Genomic DNA, 16,314 nt, shown 5'->3' with positions numbered 1-16,314 from the left:
GCACGCATGCGCCCGTAAGAGTTCTCGCCTGCCCGCGAGGCATTTTCCCAGGCCGCTGCGGCAAGGGAGGGCATCTCTGCTGCATTCGCGGCGCGGCGGGACATCTCTTCTGCTTCCGCGGCATGGCCGGACCAGTTTGCTGCATCGACGGTGCGGTGGGTCCTCCGTGCTGCTTCGGCGGTGCGGCGGGACCTCTCTGCTGATACGGCCATGCGGCGGGACATGTTGGCTGCTATCGCGGTGAGGCAGGACATCTCTCGTGCTCCCGCTTCCAGGCTTGCCTCTCCCTGGTGGCAATCTCTCGACCCAGAACTCATGCTGGCCATGGCGGACGCAAGGAAACGATGATGAATGACTTGTTTGTTTTTGACTTTTTGTGGATGAGGAGTTGAGGAGGAATGCGCAGTCATCTTGGAGTAGTAGTATTTATAACCGCGTAGTAATATGCTCCTAAGTGGGAAACCGTTTAGGTTTTGATCGGTGTGAACAGGTTTGCAATTTGGAATGTGACGGGACGCATGCTCAAAATTTACTGACGGTTATAAGTGCGGCACTATTCCCGGAAGGCGTAACGTGGGCGCGTACGCCTTCTCGGCCGCGTATGTGGCGTTTGCACCATATGGTGCACCGCAATAGGCAATGTCAGCACACGTCTTGTTCCAACAACCGTGTGCGCTCGTTATTACCATCACGCATGCTTCTTTTAATTAGAATGGGTGTGCCCGTCTAGCGCGCACATGTTGATCTATCTAACTATTTCAGTTTGTAGTGGCTAATCGCAAACAGTTCATCCATGTGAAGTGTATGCCATCAATCGCAGACACTTTGATCTGGCTTACCCGTTTCTATTTTGTTGCCTAATCGCAAACAGTTAATCCTTCTGAAGTGTATGCCCTCAATCACACACACCTTGATCTGGCTGACCATTTCTTTTGTGTTGCCTAATCACAAACAGTTCATCCGAGTGAACCGTATGTTGTATATCGCACACACCTTCATCTGGCTTCCCGTTTCTTTTGTGTTGCCTAATCACAAACAGTTCACCCGAGTGAACCGTATGATGTGTATTGCACACGCCTTCATTTGGCTGCCTATTTCTTTTGTTCCTCCTCATCGCAAACAGTTAATTGAACTGAATCGTATGCCCTTCATCGCACACGCAACTAAAATCTGAACCGTGTTTGATGCATCCTCCATCGCAAACATTTTCACCTTTTTTGATGGTTTTCATACACCACCATTTATGATTATTGCATCGCACACAGTTTCTCGAAGGGTCTCTGATCGTAGTGTCGCGTTAGCAGCATCTTGCAGTAGTGCCTTGGCAAAGTTTTGAAGAAGTCCAAAATGGATCGGTCAAAGAGAGGGTTCTTTCTTGTGTTGCAAGGTTTGAAATTGAGTCAGACTCAATGCCCGACCACTGCAAAAGATAGAGAGAAAATAAAAGTCATTCCCTATGCCTCGGCCATAGGTTCTATCATGTATGCTATGTTGTGTACCAGACCTGATGTCTGCCTTGCCATAAGTCTAGCAGGGAGGTACCAAAGTAATCCAAAAGTGGATCACTGGACAACAGTCAAGAACATCCTGAAGTACCTGAAAATGACCAAGGATATGTTTCTCGTTTATGGAGGTGACAAAGAGCTCGTCGTAACTGGTTACGTCGATGCTAGCTTTGACACTGATCCGGATGACTCTAAGTCACAAACTGGATATGTATTTATATTGAATGGTGGAGCTGTCAGTAGGTGCAGTTCCAAGCAGAGCGTCATGGCGGGATCTACGTGTGAAGTGAAGTAAATAGCTGCTTCTGAAGCAGCAAATGAAGGAGTTCATATCCGATCTAGGTGTAATACCTAGTCCATCGGGTCCAATGAAAACCTTTTGTGACAATACTGGAGCAATTGCCTTAGCGAAGGAATCCAGATTTCACAAAAGAACCAAACACATCAAGAGACGCTTCAACCCCATCTGTGATCAAGTCAAGGAGGGAGACATAGAGATTTGCAAAATACATATGGATCTGAATGTAGCAGACCCGTTGACTAAGCCTCTTCCACAAGCAAAACATGATCAACACCAAGACTCCATGGGTGTTAGAATCATTACAATGTAATCTATACTATTGACTCTAGTGCAAGTGGGAGACTGAAGGAAATATGCCCTAGAGGCAATAATAAAGCTGTCATTTTATATTTCCTTATTCATGGCAAATGTTTATTATTCATGCTAGAATTGTATTGATCGGAAACCTAAATACATGTGTGAATACATAGACAAACAGTGTGTCCCTAGTGAGCCTCTACTTGACTAGCTCATTGATCAAAGATGGTTAAGGTTTCCTAACCATGGAGATGAGTTGTCATTTGATAACGGGATCACATCATTATAAGAATGATGTGATGGACAAGACCCATCCGTTATCTTAGCATATTGATCGTTCAGTTTTATTGTTATTGCTTTCTTCATGTCAAATACATATTCCTTCGACTATGAGATTATGCAACTCCCAAATACCGGAGGAATGCTTTATGTGCTATCAAACGTCACAACGTAACTGGGTGATTATAAAGATGCTCTACAGGTATCTCCGAAGGTGTTTGTTGATTTGGCATTAGATCGAGATTAGGATTTGTCACTCCGAGTATTAGAGAGGTATCTCTGGGCCCTCTCGGTAATACACATCATAAGCTTGAAAGCAAATGACTAAGGAGTTATTCACGAGGTGATGTATTACGGAATGAGTAAAGAGACTTGCCGATAACGAGATTGAACTAGGTATGAAGATACCGAAGATCGAATCTCGGGCAAGTAACATACCAATGGACAAAGGGAATAACGTATGTTGTCATAACGGTTCGGCTGATAAAGATCTTCGTAGAATATGTAGGAGCCAATGTGAGCATCCAGGTTCCGCTATTGGTTATTGATCGGAGAGGTGTCTCGGTCATGTCTACATAGTTCTCGAACCCATAGGGTCCGCAAGCTTAACGTTCGATGATGATATTGTATTATATGAGTTATATGATTTGGTGAATGAATGTTATTTAGAGTCCCAGATGAGATCACAGACATGAAAAGGAGTCTTGAAATGGTCGAGAGGTAAGGATTGATATATAGGACGATAGTATTCGGACACCGGAAGTGTTCCAGAGTGTATCGGGTATTTATCGGAGTACCGGAGGGGTTACCGGAACCCCCCCCCCCCCCGGGGGGGGGGCATATGGCCCACATGGGCAATGGGAGGGGAGCACACCATCCCACAAGGGGTGGCACCCTTGTAGCGCCCTCGATGCGGCTATATCTCCCACGTGTCGAAGCATGACTTAGAGGCATAACCGCATGGAAAGCAATCTCGCAAGTGAGGTAATGTTCACACAACCCATGTAATACATAAGGGAAAGAGATACATAGTTGGCTTACAATTGCCACTTCACACAATACATGAATAAAGCATTACATCATTCAGATACACACAAGGTCTGACTACGGGACCCAAAATGGAGAAGACTACCCCAAATGCTACACAGATCCCCGATCGTCCCAACTGGGCTCCACTACTGATCGACTGGAAAAAGGAACAACAAATGAACACGAACTTCATCGAGCTCGGTTGCGTCACCTGCACGGTATCATCGGCACCTGCAAACTGGTTTTGGAAGTATCTGTGAGTCACGGGGACTCAGCAATCTCACACCCTCGCGATCAAGACTATTTAAGCTTATAGGTAGGGAAAAGGTATGAGGTGGAACTGCAGCAAGCGACTAGTATATATGGTGGCTAACATACTCAAATGAGAACGAGAAGAGAAGGCAAAAGCACGGTCGAGAATCTATGATCAAGAAGTGATCCTAGAGCAACCTACGTCAAGCATTACTCCAACACCGTGTTCACTTCCCGGACCCCGCTGATAAGAGACCATCACGGTTACCCACGCGGTTGATGCATTTTAATTAAGACAAGTTTCAGGTTTTCTACAACCGGACATTAACAAATTCCCATCTGCCCATAACCGCGGGGACGGCTTTCGAAAGTTCAAATCCCTGCAGGGGTATCCCAACTTAGCCCATCACAAGCTCTCACGGTCAACGAAGGATATTCCTTCTCCCAAGACAACCCGATCAGACTCGGCATCCCGGTTACAAGACATCCTCGACAATGGTAAAACAAGTCCAGCAAGACCGCCCGATGCGCCGACATCCTGATAGGAGCTGCACATATCTCGTTCTCAGGGCAACACCGGATGAACACTACGTACAGCTAAAACCAGCCCTCAAGTTTCCCCGAGGTGGTGCCGCAAGTGGCTCTGTTTCGGACCAACACTTAGACAAGCACTGGCCAGGGGGGGTTAAAATAAAGATGACCCTTGGGCTGGCCTAACCCAAGGGAAAAAAAGGCTAGGTGGCAAATGGTAAAACCAATGTTGGGCCTTGCTGGAGGAGTTTTATTCAAGGCGAACTATCAAGGGGTTCCCATTATAACCCAACCGTGTAAGGAACGCAAAATCCGGGAACATAACACCGATATGACGGAAACTAGGGCGGCAAGAGTGGAACAAAACACCAGGCATAAGGCCGAGCCTTCCACCCTTTACCAAGTATATAGATGCATTAATTAAATAAGAGATATTGTGATATCCCAACAAAAAATCCATGTTCCAACAAGGAACAAACTCCAATCTTCACCTGCAACTAACAACGCTATAAGAGGGGCTGAGCAAAGCGGTAACATAGCCAAACAATGGTTTGCTAGGACAAGGTGGGTTAGAGGCTTGGCTTAACAATATGGGAGGCAAGATAAGCAAATGGTAGGTATCGCAGCATAGGCATAGCAAAAGAGCGAGCAACTAGCAAGCAAAGATAGAAGTGATTTCGAGGGTATGGCCATCTTGCCTGAAATCCCGCAAGGAAGAAGAATGAGTCCATGAAGAAGATAAACGGACGTAGTCGAACGAATCCTCACAACACGACGTTATCGGAACCAACCCGAAGAAGCAACACCGGAAAGAAGCAAACAATCATGGTAAACAACCATCACATAATCATGGCATGATGCACAACCAAGTATGATGCATGTCCAGTTTAATGAGGCGTGGCATGGCAAAGAGCACAAACAATCCTACAAATTAAGTGGAGCTCAATATGCAACGAGTTGCATATTGACAGAACACCACATTAATTATTTAGTTCTCTCCCAGTTAGGTACTCAACAAATTTAAATGTTGGTTAACATGGCAAGAGGTGAAGCATAACAAAACTATACTATCTAAACAATTTAAATGGGGCCAGATATAACAAATAACGAATCCGGTAAATCCCCATATGCCTTAGTAATTTATTGCAACAACAATTTAAACATTTTAATTGTTGTTATCATGATGCGGATGACATGAACAAGTTTTATGCAATTTTTATTAAAAGTTGATAAGAGCATTATGAAGCATTTTGTCATCATGGCGGAAACGAAAAGGGGTGCCATGGCAACGATAACAATAACGGTGCCACGGCAACGTTCCGGTTCCGGTACTTTGATTGAGATACCGATGCAAAGGGGGAGTGTGCAGATGCGTGCAAAAGATGGTGGGGCGCTCCCGGATTCCGGGTGTCCCACGAGTTGGTGACAAGGAAACGAGTGACACTTTGGACACGATGCAAACATGAGCATCTCATACATTGCAAGCATTCGTTCACGGACGTCGTCTCGGGGTTATACCTTCGAAGTGTGCAAATGGGACGGTTCTCGTTCGGTGCCAAGTAAAGGAAGTATACGTTTCCGGGACGTAGTGGAAGTAGGGGGTACACAATGACGGTAGTGGTACACGTTTTCGTAGAAGGACTTGACGAATCCGAGTCACTTGGGGTCGACGGTAGTCGTTCACGTTTCGAGGAGGAAGTAGAGGTTCTCGCGATCTCGGCGGCGGTAGTTGTTCACGACGGTAGTGGAACTTGACGGATCCGAGCTCTACGAGGGTCGTCGTGGTACTCGTTCACGTTGTAGTCATACATGTTCAAGAAGAAACTTATGCGGTGTCGTGGAACTTGGTAACATGCCCGTCGACGGTAGTTGTTCTCATTCGTTCGGAGAGGTACTTGATGACTCCAACGTCTTCGGGGCGACGGTAGTGGTACACACGAAGGTAGTCGGACTTGATGGATCCGAGGGCTCCGGGCGTCGTGCACAGTTCGTAGACGTTCGGGTCTCCCGTAGAGGTACTAGACGCATCCCGGATATGTAGTCGTACACGCACGTAGATGAACTTGGCGGGTCCTCAACGTCCTGGTACTTGGCGTTCGGTGTGGTACTTGCCGAGCAAGAGGCGAAGTCATGGTTCGACGGTATTGACCGCAAAGGTGGTTGCAGCCACGGAAGGCCGTCGGAGAGGGAGCAGGGGCGCGAGGAGGGCCATGGCAGGCACGGGTCTGCCGGACCTGCAACTATGGTTGATGCCAACGGCAGAGGAGACTTTGGGGTCGGCCCTGGCGCCAACTTGACCATGGAGACGAAACAGAGGTTGGCGGCTGGAGGTGGAGGGGAACACGACGAGGCGGACGACAGCGGCAAGCTCGCTGGCACGGCTGGTGGCGGAGCTCGTCGGGCGACGGAGGCGCGGCGCTGGCGAAGGGAGGCCATGGCAGATGGGGGCGGCGCGGAGCAGCAACCTGCTGCTGGTCGCCGGTGCGGACGAGGCAAGGGGCGGCGGAGCAGAGGCTCGTTGGCGGACAGTAGGGGCAGGGAGACTCGCGTGGTGGTGGCGCGAGGGAGCTGGGCGGCGTCCTGCAGGAGCCGGCGAGGGGCGACTGCAGGGAGCGGGCGGCGCCATGGTGCTCGAGAGGCGCTGGGAGGACCATGATGTCGAGGAGGTCGAGGGAGTGAGGGAGTTAGGCGAGGGGATCGGGCTCCTGGCGCTGCGAACGCGTGCGTGGGTAGCGGCGGCAGAAGGGAAAACGAGGAAGGAGGGGTTTCGAGGAGAAGGGGAGCGCGTGGGGATCGGCTAGGGTTATTGGCACCGTCGCTGGGCCTTAGCCTCGGTGCAACTGGGCTGCGGGCTTAGAGGTCGGCTGGGCTGCAGGCTCTCTCTCCCTCCCTCTCTTCTAAAGCCCAGGAAAAAAACAGCAAAGGAAAGAAAAAAAGAAAGGAAGGGTGGAGAAAGGATTAGGCATGGGGATAAATTTACTGGACTCGCAAAAAAATGCGTTTGTCCCACGAAAAATAGAGAAGGCCATGATTGAGAGATCTAAATGCAAATCCATTTAAATTTAATTCAAATGGTTTGAATAAGTTCAAGGTAAAGAAGAGTCCAAAAATATTCGGATTTTTGGAGGAGCCCCGATAAAAGGGAAAAGAAATATTGGGCAAGGTTTGGAGATCAACACGAAGTAGAAAAGGCATGGGGAATATGCAAGTGTGTTTATGGGTGATTCTGAAAATAGAATATTTAATATAGCTCCCTAATATTGGGAGGGTATGTTATAAAGAGAAGTCACCCTTCCCTCGATTTAAATGGATCGGAGATCCATACGATTTATTTAGTTGAGCTAAGAAAAAGAAATGACATGATGGCATGATGACATGATGCAATGCACACGATGCAAAGATGAATGCAACAGACGAAACAAATCACACAACGAATCTCGGAAACCCTGGAAGGACTCTAAAGCTCCGGTCTTGGGGCGTTACAGCCCCCCCCTTATGGCAGGAGGCTGAATTGGAGGAGAAGAGGGGGTTCGCCCCCCCCCCCTCCTCCTTCTCTTCTTCCCTCTTCCCTTTTTCCTTCCGGCAATTATGGAAGGGGGGCCGAATTGGGGAAGACCCCAAGTAGGATTGAGCCTACTTGGGGCACACCCCTTGGCTGCTCCTCCCTCCCTCCACCTATATATATGTGGAGGGCGCCCCTAGCACACCCAAGACAATTTCCTAGCCGTGTGCGGCGCCCCTCCACCTTTTACTCCCACGGTCATATCTTCATTGTGCTTAGGAGAAGCCCTGCGCGGATCACTTCACTATCACCGTCACCACGCCACCGTGCTGACGGAACTCATCTACTACCTCGACACCTTGTTGGATCAAGAAGGCGAGGGACGTCACTGAGCTGAACGTGTGCAGAACTCGGAGGTGCCGTATGTTTGGTACTTGATCGGTCGGAGCTAGAAAAAGTTCGACTACATCAACCACGTTGTCAAACGCTTTCGCTTACGGTCTACGAGGGTACGTAGACACACTCTCTCCCTCGTTGCTATGCATCTCCATGGATAGATCATTGCGTGTGCGTAGAATCTTTTTTTGTTTTCCATGCAACGTTTCCCAACATGAAGCCCTATGTGATACGACGGGATATTCCGTTCTTCCAGAAGCTATATTTTCTCCTATCCCTTCGATAGGTCTAGCCAGAGCATTTATAACACGACGCAAGTAAGCCTCGCTCATGGTATCCGATAAATTCTTCTATTGCCTAGTAGTTCCGTGTAAGCCCGAGCATTTATAGGCTGGATCTGGCCGCTCGGAGGCGGGTGACAGCGGCGGCTCAGATGCATCGGCCGAGGTGAGAAGGTGGTCTAGGTTGTGCGGCACCTCGCTTGTGGAGGTTGGACCTCTTCTGCTGCAACCACGGCGTGCCTTTAGCCTAGATCTATTCGCAGTGGACAGCGGCACTGCTTCAAGGGGGGCACACCATGGTTGACCGTCGCAGAAAATGATTGTAGGCGATGTTTCATGTTCTGTCACCAGGCTTTTTGTCACAAAATACAACAGATTTTGCAGTGTAGCTTTGCCCTTCGGTGGTGCCCATGGAGGGTGTGCCCTCAGCTATGCGGTGCCCTTCGGCTACTCTTGTGGCTTTTCACATAACGGTATGTGTGCATGCCCGCGAAGCTATCTGGGTGTGTGCTCAGCTCCATGATGCCCTTCAATATCGCCGGTGACATCGTTGTTGTGTTGTTGCCTCGGTAGCGTGTGGCTCTTCGTGTATGCAGGTGGCGTGGAATCGGCCGCATGCAGCTCTTCGGCTGCGCCAATGGCCTTGAGGTGTCATGGTTTAGTATCAGCTGATTGGTGCTCTTCCTCCATGGTGACGATGCTTCTCATGCGGAAGGTACCTTTGTTGGTTTTATCTCGGTCTTGGAGGTGGTTTGTCAGTGGTGTGGTGAGGTTGATGCTTGCGATGTGGTCTGGGCTATGCGTTGCCTCGACAATGCGACGGTACCAAAGTTCGCCTCTGTAATTGCTTAGAGAGGTGTCCTGTGTCTCGTGTGTATATGTCTTGTGTGTGTGCGTATGTGTGTTTTTTGGTTGTGTCTTTCCTTTCTTGTTTCTCTGTGTATGTTGGTTCACTTGAATCTATCTCATATAGAGCCGCAACGTTTCTGGGCAAAATCGATTGAAAAAATTCAGGTGGGTATCCTGATAGACAACACTAGTATTTCTCGCAATCAAGCTCTCCGAAGTAGTAGATTAGGATACAAAGTTTACATGAATTGGGGAATTGTGGTTGCAAGAGGAACAAGAGGAACAGGAAAGGGAAAACAGGGTAGGTAGCCGCCGCCGATAGCCTGATCCTCTGGATGCCCTTCTCGTCCGATGCCACAGCCTTAAGTAGGAATGGCCACTGGGTTGGCCCATTCGCGACCCACGTAACTCTCATTGGGCTTCTTGATTCTCTTGGGCCTGGTAGCTGTGAGTGCGTCACTGCTGGCTCGTGGGTCCTTGCTGGCAGGTACCCTAACATCCCCCCTTCCTTGAGCAATGGCTTGACCCCAAGCTGCCACACCGGGAAACTGTGCTTGCAGAGCTTCTCGATCCTCCCACGTCGGTTCCATGTGTGATGCTTCAGACCACCGCACCTTGACTTGCTCGATCATTGCCCCGTTCTTGTGGTGCCACTTGGTCTGGAGTATTTCCACAGGTACTGCATGTTCCTCCTGGCTGCAAGGAAGTTCAGTTAGGACCGGCGTACCAGGAAGTAATGCGCGTCGCAGCATGGAGACATGGAAGACTGGATGCACTGTCTCTTGAGGTGGAAGTTGTATCTTGTATGCCACTTTGTTGATCCTCTCAATGATAGGAAATGGGCCATAGAACTTGAAAGATAACTTGTGATTCGCCCGGGGTGCCATAGATGATTGAACATACGGCTGCAACTTGAGATAAACCATGTCCCCCACAACAAACTCGCGGAATGATCGTTTCTTGTCAGCATGTGTCTTCCTATAATTGCGAGCTCGTTGCAGATGCTGTTGCACCAAGTCTTGGACCATCGCCCGCTCCTCCAACCAGGCTGCGAGAGAAGGAATGGAACACGAATCAGCCGCTGATAAGCCCCAGTGCTTCGGCTCATGCCTGAATAGGGCCTTAAATGGAGTCATCCCGATCGCCAAATGGTGCGACGAGTTGTACCAAAACTGAGCCAGTGGTAACCGGAAGCTCCAACATCTCGGGCAAGCATGCGTGAAACAGCGCAGGAATGTTTCCACACACTGATTCACACGCTCGGTCTGTCCGTCAGTTTGCGGGTGATTTGCAGTGCTCAGTCTCAGTTTTGTGCCCGCATAATTGAACAACTCTTGCCAAAACTTGCTCGTGAACACTGGATCTCTATCCGATACAATTTCTTTTGGGAAGCCATGAATCTTGTAGATATGAGACATGTAGACTTGAGCTACCTTTGCTATCGTGTATGGATGCGTCAATGGAATGAAGTGAGCATACCTTGTTCTCTTATCCACAATCACCCAGAGGCAGTTAAATTTACCTGATTGTGGCAGTCCATCCACAAAATCCATTGTGATAAGGTCCCATGGTTCAGCAGGAATTGGCAGAGGCTTCAGAAGTCCTGGAGAGGCTGCCCTGTCAGGCTTGGCTTGCTGGCACACCGTGCAACACTGAACATAATGCTTGACATGGGTTTTCATCTTAGGCCAAGCAAACAAGCGACGAATCCGACGATATGTGACCGGGAACCCCGAATGACCTCCCAAGGCACTGTCATGGAATGCTCCCATAATTTTTTGCTGGAGGGAAGTAGACCCACCTAGCCAGATACGCCCGCGGAACCGTAGAACACCCTGTTGCAAGGAAAACCGCCATTTTGGGTCTGCTCTGATTGCCAGTTGTGTGAGAAACTTTTGTGCTTGAGGATTGTTGTTGTAACTGTTCAGTACATCTTCTAACCACGCGGGCTGACAGACAGACACGAGCTCCACAGTTTCTGTTGCTGGACCCCTAGAGAGAGCATCAGCTGCTGTATTGTCACTGTCGTTCTTGTACTTGATGCGGTACTGCAACCCCAAAATCTTGGTGAATGCCTTCTGTTGCCAGGGAGTAGTAAGGCGTTGCTGTTCCAAATGTATCAAGCTTTTTTGGTCAGTGAAAATGATGAACTCAGCATGTTGCAAATATGGTCTCCATTGATCTACCGCAACTATGACCGCCAAGTACTCTTTTTCGTACGTCGACAGCCCTTGGTACCTGGTGGACAGAGCTTTACTCATGAATGCAATTGGGTGGCCTTTCTGCTGTAGCACGGCATCAATGCCCTTGTCGCTAGCATCTGTCTCCGCAATGAACTGCTCGTTGAAGTCAGGCAGTGCTAGAACTGGTGCAGAAATGAGTTGCTCTTTCAGCAGTCAAAAGGTCGTTTCCGTGTTGCTGGTCCAGACAAAGGGCACTCCTTTTTTTAGCAAGTTGAAGAGAGGCCGTGCTATCACACCAAAATTACGTACAAAACGCATGTAGTACCCAGCCAGCCCAAGGAACCTGCGCACACCCTTGACATCTTCAGGAGTCGCCCAATTGGCTACTGCTCGGACTTTTTCAGGTTCGGTCGCCACCCCTGCTGCACTGATCACATGTCCCAAATAAGATATCTGTTGTTGACCAAACTCACACTTGGATCTTTTCACTTTCCACCAATCCTGTTTCAACAGTGTCAAAACTTACCTTAGATGCTGCACATGTTCCCTTAAGGTCTTGCTAAAGACTAATATGTCATCGAAGAACGATAGGACACAGTGTCGCAAAACGGGTTTCAACATCGTATGCATTGCTCCATTGAATGTGCCTGGTCCTCCAGCAAGCCCAAACGACACAACCTTCAACTCAAAGTGCCCCTCATGTGTTTGAAAAGATGTCTTAAACTCTTCTCCTTCTGCCAGACGTATCTGATGGTAACCGGCCCTCAAATCCAGTTTAGAGAACCACACAGCTCCATGAAGCTCATCCAACAATTCTGCAATTACCGGAACAGGAAATTTACCAACCACCGTGAGAGCATTGAGGTGGCGATAGTCCACGCATAGACGCCATGTGCCATCCTTCTTCTTAACAAGAATGACTGGCGAAGAAAAAGGGCTGGAGCTCTTTTGGATAACCCCTTGTCTGAGCAATTCTGCAACCTGAGCCTCAATCTCATCCTTCTGAGCTGGTTTATAACGGTATGGCCACACATTGACCAGCTGCGCCCCTGGAATCAAAGGTATCTTATGATCACAGGAGCGACGGGGTGGCAGCCCTGTTCGTTCCCCAAACACATCCTCGAACTCATCAATCACTTGCTGAATACATTCTGGCACTGCTTCTTTGCTGTCAAAGTCCGATGGCGTCATACAGACAAACACCATGTGTGAAATAGCCCCTATCTTGCACAAATTTTGTAGTTGTACCGCGTTGATCTGTTGGCAAGAAGATGATTGAGACTCGTGGCCATGCAATTGCGTGTGACCCTCTGTTGTGGTGATCTGAATCAACTTAGCACGCCAGTCCACTCTCATTGGGCTATTTGCTTCCAACCAATCCATTCGCAAGATTGCGTCATAGGTACCCAGCGGCAGCAACTTCATGTTAGTGGTGAATTCCTTGCCCTGACTGTACCAAACACATGCTGGTATCTCTGCATTACACGCAAGTTCACCCCCGTCTGCTACACGCACCTTGCACGCGCGAGGCAGTGGCTGTACCCCTGTCAACTGGTTTGCCAAGGTACTTTTGATGAAGGAGGTGGAGCTGCCCGAATCCACTAACATGAGCACCTCGCGGCCTTGAATCCAAGCCCGCAACTAGAAGGCTTTGGGCGCTACTCCTCCTGATAGAGCCTGACGAGAGATTGCCATCACTGTTTCTGGGGCTGCTGGCGGTTCCGAAATATCACCGATAGTGTCGATGCCGAATAGATCCACTAATTCTTCCACGACGTGCAATTTCACCGCCGTTGGGCACACATGCTCATGCCCCCAGTGCTCACCGCACTTGAAACAGAGACCCCGAGCACGCCGATAGTCTCGGAGAGTCTTGAGCTTGGCAGAATCCGCACGCGCCGCTTCAGTACCACGGCGATCTGCTGCTGGTGCCGCGGGTACGATACGGCTTGGCGAAGGAGCAGGTGGAGGCGGCAGCGGCAATGGTGTTCTCGACCTTGGCGTTGCTTCTGGTGGTCTTGGAAATGCACCAAGGACCCCATCCGCGACTTCCTCTTGAAGAAGGGCTAACGCGTAGGCCGTGTCCAGATCGGGTGGCCGCTGCACAAGCACCACCGCGCGAATGTCCTTCCGCAGTCCCTCGACGAACCGTGTCAAAAAATAATATGGGTGGATGTTGTCAGAGTAAGAACTAAGGTGATTAATGATTAACTCAAATTGCTCAATGTAATTAGCCACAATAGTAGTCTGGCGGACAATATAAAACTGTCGGATCAGCATTTGGTGTCGATCGCGCTCAAATCGAGTGCATAACAAAGCAGTGAACACTCCCAGTCGAACTCAGACAGGCATTTCTGAATAGATTGCAGCCAGATGGAGGCTGAACCCGAAAAATTAAGGGCAGCCATAGGAACCCAGAATGAAGGAAGAATGCCAAACATGTGAAAGTATTGTTCACAAAGTGTCTTCCAGAGATTAGGGTTTTCGCCCTTGAATTGAGTAAAGGAAATGGACGGATGAGCTTGGCCGAGTCCAGTGAGCAGCTGACTTGCATGTGCAAAGGGAGAAAGAGCCGAAGGGGAAGACGGGCCTGCGCACTGACCGTTTGCCGGGAGCGGCGGCGGCGTCTGAAACGGCACCGCCGGCGGCCCCCGTGAGATGGTGAAGACGCCATGGCCTGTTGGCCCTTGTGGAAGCTCGACCGCGCCAGACGCGGCTCCGGTGTGGACGCCGGTCGCTGCAGGTTGTGGTTTGCTCGGTGCAGGATCTTGGGTCCCCGCACCCTCCTTGGTGGGCGGCGGCTGCGCGAGTTGCAGGGCCGACACGGAATCGCCCAGATCCGCGATGCGCCGCTCGAGATCGGGGCGCCATGCCACCAGGTCATCGACCTTCGAGTTGGAGGCGATGATCGTCGTCGTGTGCTCCTTCAGAGTGGTCTCCAGACGCTCCAGGAAAGTCTGGATGGCCGGATCCATGGCAATGAGGTGAGCTCGCGCTTGCCGGGTAGCTCTCGTCTCCATGACTTGCGCCAGATCGACGCGGCGGAGAGGGAAGGGCCTGGTCTCTGATATCATATGATAGACAACACTAGTATTTCTCACAATCAAGCTCTCCGAAATAGTAGCTTAGGATACAGAGTTTACATGAATTGGGGAATTGTGGTTGCAAGAGGAACAAGAGGAACAGGAAAGGGAAAACAGGGTAGGTAGCCGCCGCCGATAGCCTGATCCTCTGGATGCCCTTCTCGTCCGATGCGACAGCCTTAAGTAGGAATGGCCACTGGGTTGGCCCATTCGCGACCCACGTAACGCTCATTGGGCTTCTTGATTCTCTTGGCCCTGGTAGCTGTGAGCGTGTCGCTGCTGGCTCGTGGGTCCTTGTTGGCAGGGACCCTAACATATCCGCTCTCCCCCTGACCATGAGAGAGAGAGAAAGAGAGAGAGAGAGAGAGAGAGAGAGAGAGAGAATCCAACTTAAAGGACATTGTCCGGGCATGCCTGATGCGCATAGAAAGGAATTAAATTCCATTAGTTAAATTGAATTATGTGATGACTGCATAAATACTAAGGGCATGGACACTCTAATGGAATGGGACTGAGAGGAAGAGCCTGATTTATAGGAGTGGGATGTGCAGAAACATCCTGACTTTAAAAGTACCTGATTAAATGTTGGTTTTTTTGCAGGGTAAAGGGATTGTATTGATTAAATAATAGTCACATTACAATCTCGTAGGATGAGGTCTAATATTTCATCAGACCCTGATCCTAACCAAACTACTATTCATTCCTCTAGACAACCAAAACGAGCAAGCAGATCGTTCGCTTGGTTCATTTCCCGAGAGATTTTGTTGACAACGAAACGCCTCCCTTGGTTCATGCGATGCTTCACGTGCTCAACTAGATGACCCAGCTGTGAGCTATCTCGAGATGGATTATTAATCATCTTAGCGACCCCCATGGAATCTGTTTCAACAAGGACATCATGCTGACTCCACCCAAGTGCAAGGGACATGCCTTCCATACAGGCACTTAGTTCCGCCTCAAGTGCTGATCCGCAACGACGAAGAAAACGGCAGGAAGAGAAAACAATTCGTCCATGCTCATCACGGAGAATCATACCTGCCCCTGCCGCCCCTATACTCTCACTGTATGACCCATCAATATTTAGCTTCAGCATGCCAACATGTGGTCTCTCCCAACTATTGGTTGTAGCATGTGTTATATGCGAAACTACAGCCGGGGCCGGTCCATTCAGTACACCTTTTCCTCTTATAATTTGCTCGGTAGTCTGGTTCTTGACCTGCGATAAGCTTGCCAGGTAACTGCATAAGAACCGTCAGGATCCTTCCGCAGATGGAAAAGGCTTGTCATGAGTAAGCTCATTATGTCTATGCCATACTCTTCAGAGGATCATCAGGATACGAGTACAGACTTGGTCAGTCCGTGGGAATAAAAGCTCCGGGGTTCACTCAGTTTGTAGACACTCCATAATCGCATGTGAGGGAAGGTCTCAAACGTCACGCATGGCGTTCCATAAAGCCTGATCCGGCGGGCAGCGATAAAGAGCGTGCTTTACATCCTCTTGTTCCTGCCCACAGATCGTGCACACTCTGATTACTGGGATATGATGATTTTTCTTGTTCTTCTCTATTGCTAATGAATTAGTAATTGCACGCCATGCAAAAATACGGACTTTGGGAGGAGCCGGCAAACTCCACATCTTCTTCCAAATCTCACGATCACCATTCGACCTAGTACTTGTGGCTGGCACATTACGAGCATGCTCTGTCAAGCTGAGACCAAGCTTATAAGCACTCTTAACAGAGAAGATGCCGTTTTTTTCCGGCTTGACCGGTGGTTGTATGTTCTTTCATTCCCTCCAATCACTAAACCTCGTCACGTGATTTTTC

The 16,314-nt window shown here is 49.4% G+C and overlaps 1 pseudogene; it reads right to left on the bottom strand.

Annotated features, from left to right (window-relative positions):
- Nucleotides 1–9,584: 9,584 nt before the first annotated feature.
- On the bottom strand, nt 9,585–14,425 carry LOC147974885 (uncharacterized; annotated as a pseudogene).
- Nucleotides 14,426–16,314: the final 1,889 nt, after the last annotated feature.

This window comes from Triticum urartu, chromosome 4A (assembly GCF_056163025.1).
Source record: "Triticum urartu cultivar PI428250 chromosome 4A, HENAU_Tu73, whole genome shotgun sequence".
Lineage (NCBI taxonomy): Eukaryota > Viridiplantae > Streptophyta > Magnoliopsida > Poales > Poaceae > Triticum > Triticum urartu.
The sequence above is the reverse complement of the archived record's forward strand: the minus strand, read 5'-3'. Positions and strand labels throughout refer to the sequence as shown.